The sequence below is a fragment of the Balaenoptera borealis genome (assembly GCF_965194805.1).
Source record: "Balaenoptera borealis genome assembly, chromosome: 18".
In the NCBI taxonomy this organism is placed as follows: Eukaryota; Metazoa; Chordata; class Mammalia; order Artiodactyla; family Balaenopteridae; genus Balaenoptera; species Balaenoptera borealis.
The window spans coordinates 38,978,527-38,984,963 of NC_138877.1; the positions used below are offsets into that span (position 1 = coordinate 38,978,527).

At 39.8% G+C, this 6,437-nt stretch overlaps 1 pseudogene across 1 annotated transcript in view; it reads right to left on the reverse strand.

Moving 5' to 3' along the window:
• LOC309615909 (myb/SANT-like DNA-binding domain-containing protein 7 pseudogene) overlaps positions 1 to 4,416 on the reverse strand; it is a 30,984-nt pseudogene extending 26,568 nt beyond the window's left edge. The window contains exon 1 of the transcript XR_014249812.1: positions 106 to 4,416. The product of XR_014249812.1 is annotated as a myb/SANT-like DNA-binding domain-containing protein 7 pseudogene (transcript). The remainder of the gene's footprint in view (positions 1 to 105) is intronic.
• Positions 4,417 to 6,437: the final 2,021 nt, after the last annotated feature.

A 6,437-nucleotide genomic window follows, 5' to 3' on the forward strand; every position in this document is an offset into this window, starting at 1 on the left:
GGAGAAGGCCCTCGCACAGAAGCGAGGACCCAACACAGCCAAAAATAAACATAATAAATAAATAATAAATAAAAATTAAAAAAAAAATACATTTATGAATGGAACAATTCTCACAGAGCACCGGCAGAATACTAACAGAGGACCTGGGACACCTTGGACAAGAAATAACCCCATATAATTGTGTAGAATTAAAGAAAGAAGGGAAAAAGAAGAGGAAAGGGAGCAGGTTGGGACCAGTGCCCCTGGAGCACAGAGACGAAGGAGAGGAGAAGTTCTTGCATCTGGGGAAGCTCCCTCACAAGCAGGGAGATCAGTTGGGACAGAAAGGGAGCTTCAGGAGCTATTGGAGGAGAGTGCAGTAACTGGTCTATGGCAGGCAGGACAGAGTGAGACCTACACAGATGGTTCGTTCCACTGACCTGGACACCCCAGTCTGACACATGTGTGCACCGGTGTGGATGGGAGCTGGGTGCTGGAAAGTGGAGTTTGGAGAGCAAATCTGTAAAGACAACTGCCTTTGGCTACAAGGAGATAGCCTGAGGGGATGGGAGTAAGGAAATCCGCAACCTGGAATGCTTGTGGAGGTAACACAGACTGCCATAGAAGCAAAGTGCCATTGGTAAGTGACATGCAAGGGGTGGGACCACCATTGCAGTCTTTCTCCTCACACTCTGGCCCCTGCCTCCCCAGGCACTAAGAAGGGCCCCCATCAGGGAAGACTCTCTCATGCCTGTGGCTGCTGGCTCCTCCACATGCCCATCACTGCTGGGGGTCCCACAACGATGGCCACTGCACGCCTCTGTGTGCTCTCTTCACCAGGGTGGCCTCATGTGCTCCAGGGCAGCCTGGGGGGCAGACGCCTGTGGGTGACCCACACACAGAGATGGGGCTGAAACCACAGCTGAGCCCCAGGGGACATGCAACTAAGGAAGAAAAGCTGAAATCTCTCCTCACAGCTGTGCAAACTGCAAATTGACACCCCCTTGACCGGCTTTGTAAACTTAGCACGTACAGAACATCTGAACAGACAACGAGTTCTCACACAGCTGAGACAGGCCTAGATTTAGCATTTGTAGACTATGTGGAAACATACACATGGGGAATGGCCCAGGCCAGAGTCTGAGCTGCCCCCATAGCACCCACAGTGGGTCCAGATCAATGATTACTGTAATCTTGGGACCTGACTTCAGTGTATCTATGCTGGTGGCCTGGTGAAACAATGTCTAAAAGACAACAGGGCCAATTGCCAGCATACCCACAGTTAAGGTAGGGCCAAGAGCAGTGCCAACAACAGGGTAATCTGAGAGCTCAATAGGTGAAAGGTGACACAACAGAGAACACCCACAGGTGAACAGCTCCAGAAGAGGAATACTCAGTGGCTTCCCTCTCGGTGGGAGTGCTCCAATCCCTTGAACTGCAAATCAGAAACACAGCTAAGAAACAGATCTGGGAGGCTCTACTCCAACAACTAGGGAGCAGACCCCACCTCTGACAGAGCAGTGACAACCACAAAAGAGAGGCTCTGCTCAATATCCAGTGCAGGCTCTGGTCACCACAACAAAAAATATTAAACCCATGCAGACTACACAGAGATGTTCCCACATAATATAGCACTCCAAGACAGTCTGAGGGTCAGGCATCAGGAGGAAAACCCCCCAGAGCATTTAGCCTTGAAGGCCAGCAGGGTTTGAGTGCAGGAGCTCCACAGGGCTGGGGGAAATGGAGACTACACTCTTGGAGGGCACACACAAGGTCACACTTGCATGGGACCCAGCAGAAAGCAGTACCTCCAAGGGAACCTGGGCTACATCTACCTAGGGGTTTTAGAGGGATCTCTGGGGAGTCAAAGGTCAATTGTCACTCACAGTGAGGGCAAGGACACAGATAGCAGAAGCCCCAGGGAATATTGATTGACCTTAGATCACCCAGAGGTCCACATTTTAGCACCAAGACCCAGACTCATGGAACAAGCTGCAGTCCCCAGAGCTGGAAAGACTCAGAGCAAACAACCACCAAGATAAGAACACAGCCCCAACCATCAGAAGACAGCTGCTGAAAGTTGTACTGAGCTCACAACCAACACAAAACACACTCCATGACAGGGCCATGACAATCAGAGGGACAAGGCCCAGCTCCACCCACCAGAGGGCAGGCACCAGGACCTCCCACCAGGAAGCCTCCACAAACAGCAAACCAACCTCACCCACCAAGTGGCAGACACCAGAAGCAAGAGGAACTATGATCCTGCAGCCTGTGGAAAGGAGGTTACAAACACAGAAAGTCAGACAAATTGAGATGACAGAGAAATATGTTGCAAAGCAAGGAACAAGATAAAAACCCACAGGAACAACTAAGTGAAGAAGAGATAGGCAATCTATCTGAAAAAGAACTCAGAGTAATGATAGTAAAGATGATCTAAAATCTCGGAAAATGAGTGGAGGCACAGATCAAAAAGATACAAGAAATGTTTAACAAGGAGCTAGAAGATTTAAAGAACAAACAGAGATGAAAAATACAATAACTGAAATGAAATACTCTAAAAGGAATCAATAGCAGAATAACTGAAGCAGAAGAATGAATACGTGAGCTGGAAGACAGAGTGGTGGAAATCACTGCCACAGAACAGAATAAAGAAAAAAGAATGAAAAGAAATGAGGACAGTCTCAGAGACCTCTGGGACAATATTAAGTGCACCAACATTCATATTATAGGGGTCCCAGAAGGAGAAGAGAAAGAGAAAGAACCTGTAAAAATATTTGAAGATATTATAGCCCAAAACTTCCCTAACGTGAGAAAGGAAACATTCACTCAAGTCCAGGAAGCACAGAGAACCCCATAAAGGGTGAATCCAAGGAGGAACACACTGAGACACATATTAATCAAACTGACAAAAATAAAGACCAAAAAAATAATAATAATAATTAAAAGTAACAAGGGAAGGGCAACAAATATATACAAGGGAATCCAGATAAGGTTCAGCTGATTTTTTAGCAGAAACTCTGCAGGCCAAAATAGAGTGGCACAATACATTTCAAGTGATGAAAGGGAAAAACCTACAACCAAGAATACTTTACCTAGCAAAGCTCTCATTCAGATTTGACAGAGAAATCAAAAGATTTACAGACAAGCAAAAGCTAAGAGAGTTCATCACCACCAAACCAGCTCTACAACAAATACTAAAGGAAATTCTCTAGGTGGAAAACAGAAGAGAAGAGACCAAAAGAAGAAAGGAAGAAAAAAGACCTACAAAAACAAACCCAAAACAATTAAGAAAATGGCAATAGGTACACACATATCGAAAATTACCTTAAATGTAAATGGATGAAATACTCTAACCAAAAGACATAGATTAGCTGAATGGATGCAAAGACAAGACCCATATATATGTTGTCTAGAAGAGACCTACTTTAGACCTAGGGACACCTACAGACTGAAAGTGAGGGGATGGAAAGAGATATTCCATGCAAATGGAAATCAAAAGATAGCTGGAGTAGCAATACTCATATCAGACAAAATAGACTTTAAAATAAAGACTGTAGCAAGAGACAAGGAAGGACACTACATAATGATCAAGTGATCAATCTAAAAAGAATATATAACAATTGTAAATATATATGCATCCAATGTAGGAGCACCTCAATATATAAGGTAAATGTTAACAGCTGTAAAAGGGGAAATCAAAAATAACATGATAATAGTGGGAACTTTAACACCCCATCAACTGACAGATCATCCAGACAGAAAATTAATAAGGAAACACAAGCCTTAAAAGACACATTAGACCAGATAGACTCAGTTGATATCTATAGGACATTCCATTCCAAAGAAGCAGAATATACTTTCTTCTCAACTGCACATGGAATATTCTCCAAGATAGATCACATCTTGGGTCACAGGTAAAGGCTTCATAAATTTAACACAATTGAAATTATACTGAGCACTTTTTCAACCACAATGTTATGAGATTAGAAATCAATTACAGGAAAATAAAACTGTAAAAAACACAAACACATAGAGACTAAACAATATGTTACTAAACAACCAGTGGATCACTGAACAAATCAAAGAGGAAATCAAAAAATACCTAGAGGCACACAAGAATGAAAACACAGTGATCCAAAACCTATGGGATGCAAGAAAACAGTTCTAAGAGGGAAGTTTATAGCAATACAATCTTACCTCAGGAAACAAGAAAAATCTCAAATAAACAACCTAGCCTTACACATAAAGCAACTAGAGAAAGAAGAACAAACAAAAGCTAAAGTTAGTAGAAGGAAAGAAACCATAAGGGTCAGAGTGGAAACAAATAAAATAGAAAGGAAAAAAAATAGCAAAAATCAATGAAACTAAAAGCTGTTCTTTGAGAAGATAAACAAAATCAATAAAACTTTAGCCAGACTCATCAAAAAAAAAAATATATATATATATATATATATATATATATATATATATAGAACTCAAATCAATAAAATTTAGAAATGAAAAAAGAAGTTCCAACTGACACCACAGAAACACAAAGGATCATAAGAGACTACTACAAGCAAATCTATGCCAATAAAATGGACAACCTAGAAGAAATGGAAAAATACTTTGAAAGACACAACATTCTAAGACTGAAGCAGGAAGACATAGAAAATATGAACATACCAATCACAAGTACTGAAATTGAAATTGTGATTAAAAATCTTCCAACAAACAAAAGTCAAGAACCAGAGTTCACAGGTGAATTCTATCAAACATTTATAGAAGAGTTAACACCTATCCTTCTCAATCTATTCCAAAATATTACAGAGGAGGGAACTCTCTCAAGCTCATTCTATGAGGCCACCATCACCCTGACACAAAAGCCAGACAAAGATATCATAAAAAGAGAAAATTACAAGCCAATATCACTGATGAATATAAATGCAAAATCCTTAACAAAATACTAGCAAACTGAATCCAACAACACATTAAAAGATCACACACCCTGATCAAGTGAGATTTATCCCAGGGATGCAAAGATTTTTCAATATCTACAAATCAATCATTGTGATACACCACATCAACAAATTGAAGAATAAAAACCATATGATCATCTCAGTAGATGCAGAAAAGTCTTTTGACAAAAATCAACACCGATTTATGATAAAAACGCTCTAGAAAGTGGGCATAGGGGGAACCTACCTCAACATAATAAAGGCCATATTCAACAAAACAAACAGCAAACATCATTCTCAGTGGTGAAAAACTGAAAGCATTTCCTCTAAGATCAGGAACAAGACAAGGATGTCCACACTCACCACTTTTATTCAACATAGTTTTGGAAGTCCTACCCACAGTTATCAGAGATGAAAAATAAATAAAAGGAATCCAAATTGGAAAAGAAGAAGTAAAATTGTCACTGTTTGCAGATGACCTCATGTTATACATAGGAAATTCTAAAGAGGCTATGAACAAACTACTAGAACTCATCAATGAATTTGGTAAAGTTGCAGGATACAAAATTAATGCACCTAAATCACTTGCATTCCTACATACTAACAATAAAACATCAGAAAGAGAAATTAAGGAAACAATCCGATTTATCATCGCATCAAAAAGAATAAAATACCTAGAAATTAACCTACTTAAGGAGGCAAAAGACCTGTACTCAGAAAACTTAAAGATAATGATGGAAGAAATCAAAGATGATCCAAACAGAAGAAGAGATATACAATGTTTTTGTGTTAGAAGAATCAGTATTGTCAAAATGACTAAACTAACCAAAGTAATCTACAAGTTCAATGCTATCCTTATCAAATTACCAACAGTATTTTTCACAGAATTAGAACAAAATTTTTTACAATTTGTATGGAGAAACAAAAGACCCTAAATAGCCAAGGCAATCTTGAGAGAGAAAAACAGATGTGGAGAAATCAGACTCCCTGACCTCAGACTATACTACAAAGCTACAGTAGTATAGTACTGTATGGTACTGGCACAAAAACAGAAATATAGATCACTGGAACAGGATAGAAAGTCCAGAGAAAAAGCCATGCACCTATGGTCACCTGATCTATAACAAAGGAGACCAGAAGATTCAGTGGAGCAAATACAGCCTCTTCAATAAGTGGTGCTGGGAAAACTGGAGAGCTACATGTAAATGAATGAAATTAGAACACACCCTAACCCCATACACAAAAATAAACTCAAAATAATTAAAAACCTAAATGTAAGCCTGGATACTATATAACTCTTAAAGGGAAGCATAGGCAGAACACTCTCTGACATAAATTGCAGCAAGTTCTTTTTTAACCCACCTCCTAGATTAGTGAACATGAAAATAAAACAAAAAAAAAATGGGACCTAATTAAACTTAAACGCTTTTGCACAGCAAAGGAAACCAACCACAAAAAGAAAAAAAAAAAAAAAAAAAACCCACAGACTGGGAAAAAATATTTACAAACGAAGTGACT